The sequence below is a fragment of the Phalacrocorax carbo genome, chromosome 4, assembly GCF_963921805.1.
Source record: "Phalacrocorax carbo chromosome 4, bPhaCar2.1, whole genome shotgun sequence".
Classification (NCBI taxonomy): domain Eukaryota; kingdom Metazoa; phylum Chordata; class Aves; order Suliformes; family Phalacrocoracidae; genus Phalacrocorax; species Phalacrocorax carbo.
In genome coordinates this window covers 12,577,627-12,594,195 of record NC_087516.1, presented here as the reverse complement: position 1 = coordinate 12,594,195, position 16,569 = coordinate 12,577,627, and the positions used below count along the sequence as shown (strand labels likewise).

General features: G+C 39.8%; 1 protein-coding gene across 4 annotated transcripts in view; it reads right to left on the bottom strand.

Annotated features, from left to right (window-relative positions):
- AFAP1 (actin filament associated protein 1) overlaps positions 1–16,569 on the bottom strand; it is a 120,831-nt gene that overhangs the window by 83,062 nt on the left and 21,200 nt on the right. Inside the window, exon 1 of one of the 4 annotated variants that reach the window (XM_064449076.1) lies at positions 11,194–11,212. The exons of the other annotated variants lie outside the window; for them this stretch is intronic. The gene's annotated coding sequence lies outside the window, so the exon portion shown is untranslated. Of the gene's footprint in view, positions 1–11,193; positions 11,213–16,569 lie in introns of those variants that run through there. 4 annotated transcript variants of the gene reach the window in all.

Below are 16,569 nucleotides of genomic sequence, written 5' to 3'. Positions count from 1 at the left end.
ATAAATAGTAAATCATTAAATATTTGTATTAGAGAATTAGAAAGAATCATTCAAAGCATATAAATTTGTTATTATGCTATTAATAATTTTAATAATATTTAATATTAGGAATAAACTTCTACCCCACTTTGCAGGTTTCCCTGACATTACAGGGCTGTTCCAGGGCCGCAGCCCTGTGCATGGGGGCAGACCCCACTGGCAGGAGTTGCCTCTGCGCATGCTGCAGCATGGCTTGACCAGATGTGCAGATGCTAATAAATAATAACAACGATGATGATGATGGCAGAACCATGTAAGCGTTCATGATTTTCTGTTTTCCAGCCTCTCCTCAATCTATAACGCCAAACTGCCTCAGATGGCTGGCGGAAAGTCAGATGCTGACAGCCATCCTGGCAGTGCTCTCAGCCCCCGGGGCCCCTCACCTAATTAGCCTGACATGGAGCAGAAGGATGCTGTGCTGCTGCCAAACAGGGAGGTACGGGCTCGGAGGGACACCCAATTTCAGCATACGATGCTCCTCACGGAATCCAAGGAGTCCTGCCTGGGAGGACAATCACAGGCTCTGCTGGGCCCCCAGATCTACATTCCTGGCTTGCACTAGCCTGCAGGCAAATGGCTTACCTAAATCCAGGAGTAGTGATGAAGAGGATTGGATTTCAAGCCAAGGCAGAGATCATCTGCAGCATGGATTAATTAAAACTACTTGGATTTCACTTTTTACCCTCCCATAGTGAGAAAGAATAAATGTTTCAGAATAAAAATGCTCAACCACACAAATCCATCTCCCTCACCAATGCCACCAATTGGCATTGCTGCATGTTCCAGGGCACAGCTTGGCCATATGTGCATCACAAAATTCTCTGACATGATGACACTGACCAATATTATTTCACAGGCTACAGTTAAACTGCATCCCAGTGTACCAGCTTAGCCTACAAGTCTGAAACAAGAAACATGGAGAAGTAAAGCAAGAGGTGAAAATTGTCATCATATTCAAGCAAACCACATGCACAACTCTGAAATGTTCCTTATAAAATTCCAAGCAATGGTCTCGGTTCTGTGGCATATTTTTGAAATCATGAAATAGCAAAGGTGGAAGGGGGCTTGGAATAAAACCCAGCAGGTGTGATTATTATTTGGAAAATTCTTATGCACTTATTCTTCAGACCACGGCATGAATATTCATTAAGCCTTCCAGCTTAGGAGGTTTCAGATTGGAGTGTTGATAGCTTCACTTTATGGAAGAAAAAACAAGGAATAAAGGCCCAGCTTCAGCCAGTTAAGTTGAACTTGAGGATTGTAGTTTCTCAAAAGCCTTATCAAATCTTTTACCAATTATCTTTCTTTAAGGTAAAAAGAGGAACAACTCAGTGACTGTGGAGAAAAGCAACTGTCTGAGACCACTGCAAAAATAAATGGCAAAGCCAGAGATTAATCCAGAGCTCTGAAAACTCAGTCCAGTACCCTGGTCCTTCGGGAACACTACTTAAGCGTAGCAAATCATGAGCTAATAACACTCTTCTGAGCTCTGGTAGCAGTTTCCCAAAGCGTGCTCTGTGAGGCCACAGTTCAATGATCCAGTGATCAACAGAGCAGTGCTGTCTGCCGAGCTTCAAATTAAAAGTGGAAAGAAAAGAGTTCACTGAGTGCTTGACATTAATTTTAGGTTCAGTAACAGTGCCTCAAAAACACTGTTCTTTCACAATTATCACAGCCAGATGGCATTTTTCAGAAAATATCTCAAGTTTGTAGAACAACATTTTGTCAGGGAGTATCTTGCAAGCCCCATGTTCTCTGATTTGCAGTTGAGGACTACCATGGCAAACACCTCCCCGAGTGGAAGTAGCCAAGTGATATGCTGTGCCCCAACATTTTTGCTCCACAGAAAATAGAGGACTAAAAAGAAGATACTAGAGGACTCAGTAGACCAGCTTCTGGTTCTTCACAGACCCTTGAGAGGCACTGAAGCAAGTGATATCTCCTTTCTATCCTCCCGGTTCCTCATCACTGGAGATAATCATTTTAATCCCCTTTGTTTTGAGCCTTGACATTCACTAAAGGAAGATGCTATGTTAGAGTTAGATATCATTATACCATGTTTTTTAAAACACACATGAAAGTAACAGAGTATGACCTCAAAGGTCTGCCAGCAAGCAACCAAACGTATCTGTCTTATTTGTTCAGTCATTTCTAACTTTCCCTGCGTTAGAAAAAAAATAAGTTACTATTTATCCTCATTTACAATATATTCCTTTGAGTAAGGGACACAGGAAGGGTCACTGGTACCCTGGCAGGGTTTAATCTCCTAGGTGGTCTAAATAATGGTAAAGTTTTTCCAAATGAACAAATAAATATCTATCTTCAAGCCTTTCCCTCTTTAAACAATATGAAGCTAAGTAACATAACTTTAGGAGAGTAAAAACAAATCAAAGAAAAAGGCTGAGGCAATACAGCTGGTAGAAATCTGAAAAATGCGAAGGCTGGGAAGGGGAAAATTGGGAAGAAAGTTTAGGAAGGAGCTCTGAGAAGCTGCTTTCTACACCACACTTTCATACAGGGTGCCTTAACTGTGGGCTTGCCTGCTGCTGGTGGGAAAGGTCGTTCCCATCATTCACCCACGAGCTGACGCAAAACCAAGAAATGCCCATTCCCACCAGGGCTGCAGACTCCCCCATCACTCCCTCCTGCTCTTCCCCAGCATGGCCCACATGGAGAGAGCCATGTCACTTCCAAGCAACACCCCAGCAACTCCTGACGTGCCCTATGGCACCTCCTGTCTCTTTCTGTCCCTGCCATCGTCATTCCACACTCCATCCCACATGACAAAAAGGAAAATTCAGTGAACACATCTACTTCATGTAGCACAACCAGCAACAGAGCAGGGAATCTATCAACAGTGGGACAGAAAGAACACTAATTTTTATAATGCTACATCCTGCTTACAGAACCCATGAATAGAAGACTAAAATGCTTAAAAGATCAGGCAGACTTGCTTCACAGAAAAACAAAAACCATAAATATTTGTCTTAGGAGAGGAAAAAGTGTAAAGATAATGATGTAAAACAGGGCACTGGGATTCTATTTACTCCTGTTAATTAAAAAGCAAGAAGATAGTAAAACTGAAAGACAACAAACATAAAAGAAAATTATACAAGATTTTCACATGAAAAGTATGAATATAAAATATTAGCAAGGAAGCAAAGAACATATATTTTTGCTTATAATTCTGGAGCACTGGGTAGGACAAAGACCAAACAGGATTATCTGTTTCTCAGAAGAAACTTCCCAGAAGGGCAGGTTATGCCAAGATCAAACAGACGGGGTGAGGCAACCTCTTTTTAAGCATTCGTTAGATGAGGTGGATCTCTGGCAATATTGCGCTCAGACAAGGACAGATAGGAGTAAAATGTTGCATTTGCTTTGGGAGCATCTTAGCAATATTTGATTCCATCACCACTAATTGTCCCTATTTCTGCCCCTACACTTGAAGCATGCCCTGGTGCCAGCGAGTCAGCAGAGAGGACAAGGAGGAAGCTGAGTGCAAGGAATAGTCTGGTTCATAGTTTATTTGTTTATTATTTTGTGTTTCACTTAGTTCTATGAAATCCTTTTCTAATTTGCATGTTTTCCAAAGGCATTGCATCTTTGTGTTTTCTTACAGATTCTGCACCTCTTAATGAGCCTCTTTGCTGCTTTTTGGCTTTGGACAGGCTGCAGCCTTATCTCTCTTTGCAAAACTTTATTTATTCTCTTTGCAAAACCTTATTTATTGTTGGACACTAGTAGTGAGGTCAGCTTCCTTAGAACACAAGTGTGGATACAGTCCAAACCCCCGTAGAGTTTACAATCCAAACATTCACTCAGCAGAAAATCCTCATTAGCTCTGTTTCATCCCCGTCTCCTACCCCCTATTTATTTTGGCATTGTAAAAGATTATGCTGTGTTCTTGAAAGCAGAAGTCTGCTCTATAGCAGGATTTAGGTACATTAAAGCAGGTAAACTACAATTTTGATGAACATTTATGTAGTAACCTAGTGGGAGTGTAGCCGTTCAGCTACACTCTTCACAAAAAAGAGATGCTGAACTGCATGAAACAGCCACCAGCTTCACCATGGCACCAAGAGGGATGGAAGAAAAGGAGCCCCATCCCAGAAGTATAAAGTTTCCCAGTTAACTGAGCGGTTGTGACTCTCCGGTGAGCGTAAGACAGTTGTATATAAGCACATGCATAACAGATCACAGCCAAAGGTCTTTAGGAACTTCAGAATCATTTTAATTCAGCCTCACATCCCACTCTGACGGAGGTATGTCTTGGTATGTATGGAAGAGGAGGCTGTCAGGGGTTAGATGACTGTTTCCTCAGCAGGAATTGCATGATGTGACAAGGAAGAGCTGATCATCTGCACTTCCTCAACCATCCTTCCTTTTTCATCCTCAAGTGCATGAGAAGTTGCCACACCAAGAGGAGAGATTTGCAACATGCCAAGCTTAAAGGGCAGGATCACACAGGGTGCTGAGAGGCCCCATTCAAGAACCAAAGACCTGTTCAGAAGTCTTTTATGAAGCTGAAATATAAGGTTCCACCAATTGGAGCTACTGAGAGAGAGTCAGAAGGTCCCCTCATTTATAGCCAGTGCTCCACAGCCATTTCTTCATGCCTTCAAGGCACAAGAACATTTTATTTCACCTCAGAATAATAATACAGTATTAAATGTTAGGAAAAGATGCTCTGGAAACTTACAATGTAGGTTACCAGCAAATATCTGCTTCTTGGCAGTCTCATGTATTTGGAGAGGTCTGTTATTTAGTTAAAAATAAAAAAAAAAAAAAAGAATTTTTTACTACATAAACATACACATGTTATTACTCACATCCAGAAGGAAGTGTGACTTTTCAGGAAAAATGAACTTTCTACTCAGGCAGTTTCCAATAAGACCCCAGAAGAATGAGTATGCTACGAGTCAGATTCATTAGAAGGAAATTAAAATCATCTGTCATAAGAAACTTTTTTCCTCCTCTAAACTTTTGTTCTGAAGCAGAAATCAATTTCAATTTTACTTCAAAACAAAGTAAATTAAAGATTTTGCAACCTGCACTACCTCCTAAATTGTAGTGTTTATAATGAAGAGAAGTTATTTATTTTTGGAGGGTAAAAAAAGATTATGCTGGTATTATTTTTGGCTGCTTTGTACCTTTTTAACAGCAATGTGTTTCATTATTTTCAAATGCCTATTAATTTTTGGCATTACAATACCTTTAGGTAATTTTGTAAATATAAAGACACTGAAGTCTGTGCCTTTTCATCACTATTTTAAATATCTTCTTGATTAATTTTGAAATTCCCCAAAAGTTCAAAGTTTTCAGCACTTTTAAGAACTGGCCCCTAATATCAGTTTAAAAATCATTATATATTAAGATGTTTGGAAAACAGAGCTTCTCCACTTAGTCACAAACACTACAGATGAAGTCTGACATATGTAATCTGCCAAATATTGCATAGGAGCTGGTGCCAGTTAGGAAGATAATCGAATTCTCTCTGTTCCCAGAGCTGGGATTTATCCAGGGGACAATTTTTTCTTTGCATTATGTTTTTTTAAGGTAACTTGGGGCATTTTGCCGTTGCCTTGGAACATTTACTAAACAAAATAAAAACATTAATTTGGACACAATATTAGTGCCAATACCCTAATTTACTACTTTTATATAGTTTAATGTGAAAAAAAAAATCAAAGAGACAATTATAATAAAAGCTATAGTCCTAAACAGCCTTCTCTTTCAGGCATGTGGAAAACGTCGCTCTGAACCTATAGGAAACCCAAAAGTTACCTTGAATCATCTTCCTATGGCACATCTAGCTAGAAATGCAATTCCTTGTTGCTCTTCAGTGTGACTGCAGGCTGCTGGGAAAGGATGGAGCTGCTCTGCCCCCCAGTTTCTGCTGCAGGTTTCTGGCTTTTCCCTGACTCACAGACGAGACCGAGCTGTTGCAGAGTGCCTTGATTCAGTGCAAAAGGAAGGATTCCTTTGCCTTGAGTAAGAGCCGTCTCACCCTACAGCTGCACAACAGTTAGAGCTGGTGCATCCATCACGAATCCAAGTAAGTCACTGGTAAAGCAATCCAGTCAGGTGCTGTAATCTTCAGGGCTGCTGACTTTAATTTTACAATGACTCGGCAGGTACTCAATTTTCAACTACTTTTTGTTCCGCTTGCTAATGTCTTATTCTGAAGTCGAGAATGCAATCTTTTGATAGTCGGGTTTAATCACAAAACCCATTTATATTTAAAAAGTGCATTCCTCCAATATTTGTTCAATTGTACTGTCCTGAATTTCATTACATAATTTATAACAGAGGGCAGTTAAATTTTGTCCCAGAAGCAGTTCAGCAGGTCACTTTTATTTTAAGATAACTTCTTGCTATCATGGAGATACAGAAAATACGGAGCCATCTTCACGGAACTGACTTGATTTTTTATTAAGTATCTCCTGCTAGCAGTTTTATATTAGGCCAATGTCTGGTAGAAACTACAGGCCTGATCCTGGTACAGGTCGCATCTCCTGAGGCGCAAAACAACTCTGCCAGGGTCTGACCCTCTCTCCTACAAACGCCTCTGAGTGCTCTGTGCACATGCATCCATAGAGAAAGCCATGCCTTGAAACTACCCCTTGTGCTGCAGGGCCAGTGCTCACTTTTTTTCCTAGTGCTGAAGTAGTTAAGGAAAAAGGGGAAAAAGGGTTTCTAAAAGTGAAAAACATAGTTTCAAATTAGAAATAGAATTAGACATGAGATGTTTTGGGGGAGAACTGATGGAGGGTATATGGCAGCTGGGGAACCTTCATCCGTACTATCAACATTTGCTCCTACAACATACTAAGCAAAATACACCAGACACACACATAATTATCTGAATTCATGGGACTAGTCACTTGTTTCAGCACATGCTCCTTCTGGACTCAGTTACTCAGAGATGAAACCCTTCTCTTGGGTCCTCAGAGGGCTGGTACATGCTCTGGCAGGAAGGCATCCTTTCATCCAAGTACAGCAGGACACATACTGACAGATTCGGTCTCACTCTTTTCTGTAGTCACCCTGTCCACACCCAGGGCAGGTAATGCACCAAATATATCGGGATAGTACTCACATCTTTAGCAAATCCATCACAACTACACTTCCCCCAGGAGCCGGAACTGCTGGCCCTGAGGACCTGAGGCCATCAGATGCTGCCTGGAGTTGGAACCAGGCAGAACTCATCCTCCCCTCCCCAGCCCAGGACTAAACTGCACTGGGCAGCATGGACTCCCCCTCACATACACTCCAGGAAAAGGGTGAAGCTGAAACCTTTCTCTGCTGTCCCAGCACTGCTTCTGCTAAGTCAAGGAAGGAGACAGTGCTTGATGCTACAGGTTCTCCCCATCTCCTCTAGTTTTGGTGGTTGAAAATTGCTGCAAGACTCTTTCATGTGGTTCAGTCCTTCCATCCCATGCCACAGACTATCCTCAGGCTTAATACGGTGTCTCTGCATCACTGCTTTAGGCTATATCTGTATGTAAAACTTCCTCTGTAATTTGAATGAAAGACACATCTAATTTGTAAATATTTTTTCCCTCTACCATCCATAACCTTCACATGGCTGTAAAAGATTCCATTCTGTTAATTGGTCTAAACCTCAGAAGACATTTAATTCTACATTTTTGCTACTACAATGGCAAATACCTGGGGTTTTTTTTCAGTTTAATCTGTTTAAGTTCATTTAACTGAATGCCAGGGACAGGCTGAGTTACACCAAGAGATCTTTCTGCAGAAGGCTCATGTCCTCAGAACAAGCCTTTTGTTGAAGTGCCACAGGCCTCAGTAACATTTGCTGAAAGCTATAGCATATTGACAGTACTTCTATTATTTTCATTAGGCTAATACCCAAAAAATTGCAGAATGGTGTGAAATTAACGGAGGTTTTAATGTAGCTAAGAAGACAGTAACATTACTTGCAGGACTGGATGGTCAACCTTTTTCTTCCCACACATAATCTCAACTGCCTCTAGTATTTATTTTAGAGTAAGGAGAGAGTCAGTTCTTATATATTTTCCATTCTGGATCAAAGTTACATTCATCTCAACGTTTCATTCAGACTTAGACACCATAATTATAGTGAGGGTTATTCTACTGTTGCTGAAATGTGCCTCAGTCATGAAATCTTTCTAGAAGCCCAGCAGGCACAGCAAGGTAATGCAACTCCAGAGGTACTCCACTAACAGACCTCAAACATGATACAGAGATAACTTTTTCTAGGTAAAAAACTTTTCACATCCTAGGAAGTTGTATTATTTTGTTATTTATGTATTTAATTATATGCACTAGATATATATTTTCTGCACCAGTTGCAGCAAAAGCATTTTACTATAGATGCCTATCAATAACTGGATGAGACTTCCAGCTCATTTCACACTAGCTACAAATGGCCTCAGCCATGTCAATGACTGAGTTTGGCTGGATTTCAACTAATAACATAAAGATGAACAATCCTATGTACCCAATTACTAACTGAGTCCCTTCAAATGGACACTAACTGGATATTAATCTCTGTATTCAAAGACAAAAAAGGAAAAAATGCTTATCCAGGCTGGCAGAAACCATTTATTTGGCAAATGTCTGAAATAAATAGTAGATTTATTGGTTTAAAGAATAGTCTAAAACTTAGAATTGCCATGAAGTCAAAGACACATGAAATTGTAATCTTATTCCAAATTTTGACTATAATCTTTCAAATGAAATGCCTGACTCAATTTTCAAATCTTAAAAGTCCAGGAAAGGCTTGGTGACCAATAAAAAAGATATTCAGTAAGTGCAAGTTGTAATACAGGATAATAATTGTAACAGTTCCCAGTGGTGACTGTGTGGTCCAACTTTCCTTTCTCATTCTTGAGCATCTACTGAAAAAGTACACAGACTGTTTCACATTCTGTTTTGATACAAGTAAATAATTTATGACCAAACTGTCTTACCAGAAAAAGCAGTATTTGGTAAATATGAATTGCAAGAATGAAAAACCTGTAGAGATTGTTTATGAAGTGAGTTCTAGTTAAAATCACTGCAGATTATATGGCACCAAAAAGAGAGTATTCAAAACTAAAAATACAACAAAAACAAAGAGAGAACTGCATGATGATCTACTATTATATATTTTAAATGATAGGTTTTAAAGTAAATACAGCCTTCTTTAAACACTAAAGGTTAGTCTAAGACTGCTTGCTCTTCTGTTTTCCCTAACTTCTTTGTTTCAAATTTATGAAAGTCTGTTGCTATTTTTGGACCTATTCCCTTCTTAATGCTGCAGTGATAACGTGCTTCCTATCCTGCAAATAAACATGCTCACAGAAATGAGCAACTGATGGTGACACAGAATAGCACAAAAAAGTGATAAATTAATCACTTATGAGCATACCTGGACTAAAGGAGTTAATAATTCATGACAAAAATATGAATATGCTGAACAAACATTGGCTTTCCCTAAAGTTCTAAGAAACTTGAAGGAAAAACCATTCCTCCTTTTCTGTAGTTGTGTTTATACACATCTGTTGCTTATGAAACATGCCCCTGTTGCCCACCTTTGCTGTCCCCAGAAGACGGGACGCCTGCTCTGCACAGCAGAATGCTGCAAGTATATTTTAATCACAGTAGTATATAAGAAGGTATATTAAACCCCAAAGACATCTTGTATGTGTCCAAATGACATACATGTAAGACAGATATTAGATGGCAAAGAAATAAAAATCTCAATGTTTTTGTTGACTCTCAAGGTCTAACAGAGCCCAAAAAAGGATTGTTTCTCTACTGCTAGTAAGGAGTGACCCTTGGGTTGGGTACAAGACAAGAACTCAGTATAACTCCAGCTCCACTTAAACTGATGTAAAGATGGAATAACGTTGCTGCATTCCTGGTGGTTTTCAAGATTTATTCCTCCATAAATTGGGAACCAGTGATTTCAGTGATCACATAGGGGAGGCTGGAAATTTCGACTGCAATATTTTAGTCTCAGTTCTTCATGGTCTTCCAGTACAGCTTATGTTGACATCATTTAAGGTCTCTGAAAACACTAACAAATTGCCACCTTCTTTTCACAAGTGTTGCAATATGCTGAAGTCCCCTGATTAAAGCAAGAAGTGGTCAGACTGCCAGCATGCCCCTTTGAACCATCACATCAAACATTTAACACAGCCTGCTTCTCAGAAAGGACACCAGAGCCAACCTACTGATAAAATAACTTCTACAGATATGAAACTATCCAACAGCCCCTGTAAATAGGCCCTCATGTGCCACATTACCTGGTATCATGAGGTAAATAAACCAACACTTTTAACACACTGATTATAAAAACATAACATTTTGTGACCATTGATGCATTTACTCCTTGCTTTACCCCCATCTATGAGAAGATCCAGCTATATTCCTAAAATTCGTAGTACAGCACAGTGGTAGCAAGAAACCAGTTCCTTGCCCCTTTGCATTTGTGTGTTCTTTCATTCCTCATCTCAGCGCTTCTGAAAAAATGCAGCATCAGTGACAGATTCTGCTTGTCAGGAATTGTTAATACTTACTGCCAAAAAAGACACATACCGAAAAATGCTAGGGAGCAAATTTAATAGAAAAAAACATCATGTTACTTATGTCAAAATCATGTAGGCCACATCAAACATTTGGACACAGTGGTTCACATTGCTATTTAAATATTTAAGGAAGAGTGTGAGATTTTTTTGATGTTATAATACTTCCATAATTTCCAGGGAGCACTATGTATCTCCTTGATCCTTACATTAAACATACAAATTCTATCCTCCACTGTCCCTCAGTTAATTCCCTGAAAAACTATGTTTGGGATTAGAAAACAAGTACATGTTTATCTTTTTTTTTTCTAATTTTATAAGTAGAGACCATAAATTTTTGCAATCAGTTCTAAACAAACTTTTCTAAACAAAGATATTAACAAAACACTGCAGTCCATCTCTGCCAAATTAAATCATCCATTTCCATGTAAGTGTAAGAAAAAGTAAGAAGGCTCCCCATGGACTCCTCCAGCATTACCCTTACAGAGCATCTATCATTTGAAAGTGAAAAAAACTACAGGAATCCTCTAAATATTCAAATAAAAATTAGAAAGAATCCTACTTTTTTCAATGCAGAAGAATTTATTACTCTTACCTCATTATTACTAAGACATTAGCACGGCCTTTGCAAAACATTCCAGTGGCCTTCCAAGCTGCAAAACCTGCCAAATTCTTTGACTCAGTTGCCATAAAACGTTACTAAACTGCTGGAACCAGATCCAAATTTTGTTTTATAAAAGTATAAAAAGGATATGAGTAAAACCATGGGTTGATTCACTATGAATGTAACATATGTTAAAGGGTTTCCGGGTCCTGTTACTCATTATGAGAAAACAGCGTGCCAGATATGCAGATATATTATGGTGGCTCCACAGATTCAGTCTCATCCTATTGTTTTTGGTAGTTTTCCCTTTCATCTAATGATCTGTGTCTGGATTTTCCCGAAGTAAATCCATGTCTTCCAAAACCAAGTAAACTAAAGCAGTGCCATCAACAGAAGTGTGTACTTTCTCTAGTAATATTAACCACACGCTTTCGTCTTTGTCAACAGAGCAAATTAGATCACAGAGAAAATGACCCTTTGGACTGCTCACAAATTCAGCTATATTACTATGAAACGTGGAGTATTTTTATCCTTTGAGGAGACAATAATGTAACTTACAACTTAATTTATACCCAGGTTGTACAAACAACTAGAAAGGATCCTCAAGTATTTTTTTTAATTCTTACTCAGAACGTTTCCGTGAAGTTCTCTGTGCGTTTTACAGTTTAAACAAATCTTTAGAGGCTGTTCAGTAGTTAATCCCTTCCATATAATCAAGCAACCAATCATCATGAAACTCAAATATCTGCTAAAACATGCGTTCTTCTGCAGGAACATCTGCTTTACTGCTCAATGGACTAATCCAGTTCAGGTGTGGGAGATCTATCAAGTATACGTTAAGATACCTCTTGCCTTTCCAGACAGGTTTTCCAAGAGCTTCTGGAAGCACATCTCCATAGGTTCACAACATCCTTTCAGGCACATACAGTAAATTCTGGGAATGCACAGGAAGAGTGACAACCCATCCGTAGTTTGGTCCCATCCTCACTGGGAAGCAGCAAGTGTAGCCACCCGCATCTCCGACCCACTCAGCTGTCAGCTCCTCTGCACATGTCAACCTGCTTGCCTATACTGAATGCGGCACCAAGCTCCGTTCCCAGGTTTTAAAGTGTGTTTGGGAAGGGAACTAGACAGCTTCGCACCTGGGCAAGTGTGGGAAAGAAGTCTGCAGAAGAAGCAGCATCTAATTCGTGTCCTTCAGTCCTTCCTGGAGTCTGAGCGGTCCCAAAGCTGCAGCTCACTGGGAGGTAACACAAGGCTTAATGTTACTGTTTGGCAGTTATTTTTTTTGTCTAAACCAAAGGCTGGAATTACAAAGACAGATATAAAAGAAGTTAAATTCTTATTACAGCTTGTGATGTTCGTGTAATGTGCAACTGGGTTTTCTGAATTTCAGGAAGTGTCTTTTAGAGAGTTCAAGGTTGTACAGTGCCAGGGGAGTGATGAGGCTGTTTTGACCTAATTTCTAAGGAAAAACATTTCCATGCTTTCAGTGTCAGTTTTCAAAAAAGCAGAGGTTTTTTTTTTTTCCTTTTGGGTAATTTTTTTAACTTTCAAACAAAGACTAACATGATCCATTGCTTTGGAGGGCTGCATGGAAGAGAGGTGTTTTTAACAAACATCCCAAGATCCTCTTTAAAAATAAAACCTGCAATCTGTCTGTCCCATCACTTATGGGGTTTTTGCCTGCACATGGCTTTTTTTTAATAGTTTTTAGTTCCTTTTTTTTTCTTCTTTGACTGTACTGTAGAGCAAATATTTACTCTCAAACACCAACATAAAGCAAATGTATTCTCTGAATTGTTTTGCTGATTTTGTTCCTTTCACAACATACTTTGGTTTTTAATGCTCACCACCCATATCAAGCTGGTTTTAGGCAGCAGCACAAGGAACGTCAGGATTTCACTTAATATTCAGTATTCCTCTCCCTAAGGAGCGGTGGTGTCACATTTCAGCTTTTGCTTTATATTTCCTGTTGTCATGTGTCTCGGTATGTTTTTTAAGACAAAACTTAGGCAGAATCTGCTTCTGAGTGGCTTAGAGTAAGAAAAATGCACTTTTACCAAAGCCAAAAAGGATGACAAGGGGACAAGATACAAGAGACAAAGAACCAAAAAGGGAAAATACTAGCAAGCAGGGTGTGATTGCCACTCCAAATCATCATTTTGACCCCAAAAATGTTTACAAAAAGTGTAATCTTAATCTTAGGCATTATCTCTGTTTTTTGTTTTTGTAGCTAAGTGATTATATTTAACACAGCTTGAAGCCAGTTATGTTTATACAAGTCTAACATGGAGAACCTAAGTCTGCCAAAAGTAATTGAACTGTAAAAGTCACTGAAAGTTTTCATGTTACACCAGAGGGGCAAAACCGCAGATATCAGTGCTATATTCTAACAAGAGAGTTAGACATTTGCTCGTCATGTTTCCTTAGAACTGGTATTTTCACCATACTTCAAAGAAAACCTTTTTTCTACTAAAGCCACTTCTAAAGCCGCAGCAATCAGAGGAAGCAGGACGAGACAACCAACACAGAGCAGAGGAAGGACAGACCACAACACCAGAACGAGGTATCTCCTCAGTCGGAGCCTCTCCAATCTTTGTTCTTTTAAATGCTCAGTTGGATATCTTCCTCCTGTAAAGTTAGGCTTTAATAATCACAGATTCCTATGTTACTTTGAGGAGACTGTCTTTTACAAGTTGTATCCCTCAGAGGCTGCATCTCACAAGGACGAGTGGTGGGCTGACTCAGTACAATGCTGTACTCTCATCAGGGATTGAGAAGTGCCAGCCACTAATAACTGAAAGAAGGGAACAGTAAGTGTGTCCCATCCTGACAGCAGCTTCATCAGATGGTTTTCTCCAATTCCTGCCCATTTCAGAGGCAAATGGGAGGGAGAGAAAGGGAAGGCATTTCTGCCAAGAAGAGGTGACAAAGCAACTAAAACAAAGTCCATATTATCCCTCACGTACAGCGCCCTGACTGACAGACTGCTGTAGCTGATGCCTTCCCAAGCTTATTTGGGCTCAAGGGATTATTTCACATCTCTTCCAGACAACACTCCCAGTAAAATGTTTACTTGTTTTTCTGGCAATGGCATGACATCAGCCCTACAGGCTTGGCCAAGGCATGGCTGTCACATCTACACATCTTGCAGAGCATACAGCTGTTTTATTCTTGCTTTACATAATGCAAGAAATGGGAGATACCACTTACTTTCACCTTAAGTTGTTTATGTTACTTAAAAACATGGAGAGGAGGGGCATGTATGACATTTTATAATAATACTGGCCTTCAGCCTCTGCATAAGCAACACAAGAAAATGTCTTCAGGGTTTCATCACCAAATTCATCATACCAAAGATAAAATATGAGTGGGGAAAACTCACCATAGTTGCCTAGAATAATAAATCTTTTTATGATACAGACATGAGACAAGACAACAGAAGAGCTGTAAACATCCCAGCTGGTAGCTGTCTGAAGAAACTGCTTTGCTTTGAGTTGAGAAACCCCTTCCCACATGCCAAGATTTTAGACAAGACCTGCTAACTCCTCCTCCATGTTATAAAAGACAAGCAGAGTGATGGAAAGAGGAAGGATTGCAAATGGATGATACATGTGAGGTGCTCAGGAGTCTAGGAGCAGTCTTCAGCCTGGACTTGCTATTTTTCTCCTTAAGCAATGTTTGAGTAACACTGTCAGCACTGGGGGAAAGAACATGACATAATCTATCACCTCCTGGTATTAGTGCACATCATTTTAATCAGAGAAACAGCCTGCGTCTGTCTGAAGTATTAACAGTGACAATGCATACATAGCCCAGCTGACCTTATCCTTTCATGGTAAAAAAGGTTATGATGAGGAAACATTGCTTTGCTAATATGACAAATTAGTAGGTTGCAAAGAAGTGGACACATGACAAAGCCCAATTACGGACCGGAGATAACAGGTTATAGGGTCCTTTCTGTCTGTCCTGAACGGTTACAAAAGTTCAGGCAGGAGGAAAAAGAGGCAGAATATTTACAGGATGAGACACTGTACAGGCCCTTCAAAATCAGCTCATGCCAGAAGAATTACACAGATCTCTTAGGGCTTGGATGTACCTTGGCACAGTTGCCAAGGATATCGCTCTCCCTCCTCCCCACACATGGAAGCTACATGGGTCTTATTTCAGCTGATGAGCCACTGCGGCTGAAATAGTCACGTTAATGCAAAAGATCCCTAATTCTGGTTAGTATTTTAATGCCACAGCCAGCAGTTCAGCAGATGAATCACAAGTAGCTCAGCCATGCACTGGTAGTATTAACTTCAGCTGGCCATGAAGGGTATGCCAGAGCTCTTAATCAAGTCAGGTTTGAAAGGTTTACTAGTCTCTTGACTGTACAGAGCTTCAAGTAACTGATCTTTTCCTAAGACCCTCCTCTTCTTTCTTGTTAGTTTATCACAATATAATTTGCACAGTAAAGTGTTTCTCACTAATGATTTAGATCTAATCTTGCAGAGTGCTGTTTAAGTAGGAAAAAAATCAGATTTTTAAGGAAGCTGTCTGATGTTTGTCAAGGAGTAGCTGTTCTTTAGACATTAGCTGTAACATATTATCCAAGTAATATGCCCAGAAAACTTAGAAAAAGGTAATTTTGGCATTGCTAAGAGTTTAAATTCAAAATGTATTAATCTACTTCTTTAGATTAGCATCAGATAAATAATACACTCTGTGAGAGGATGACACGTACAGCTGAACATAAATAAAAATCTCCTGTTGATGCTCTCTCCACTTTCCTCCTTCCCTTCTAAGATGCTCATGGGGTGTTTTCAGCTTAACTATTTCCTAATTACAGCACTTGCAATCCTTAGGCCAGGCTGGATATTCTCCTTAATAGAAGTTATCAGTGCTCTCAGAAGACAGTAACTGGAGAGTCACTTTTTGAGATACTGAGATGACTTTCAGTGCAGTCTGTACAAGTGAAAGAAGCATGTACCAGTGTGCAAATATGTTTGTATTTCAAATCAGATGGTTATTTCTGCTTTTTTTTTTTCCTCCCTGGCTTTCCTGCAAGCTGTGGTTTTACAAAAACTTAAAGTTAACCTCTGTCTGAGCTGCTGCTGAGGGGCTGATCTCACCTCTGACCCCTCATTCTCATGCCTTTCTTTGGGCCAACGTTAGCATTTCTGGGCTACAGGGGTGTGCCAGAGAAGCGCACAGAGCCAGCTCACCGTGTGCCTGCAGCAGCTTCTGCTGGTACCCAGGCAGGGCAAGAGGAAGGAAAGAAGGATGAGTTGGATTGTCTCTTTGAGCAGCAGCCTACATTTAGATTTAAATCTATTGCGGAACAAGTCTCTGGTATAGAGGTCACACAATATTTAACAT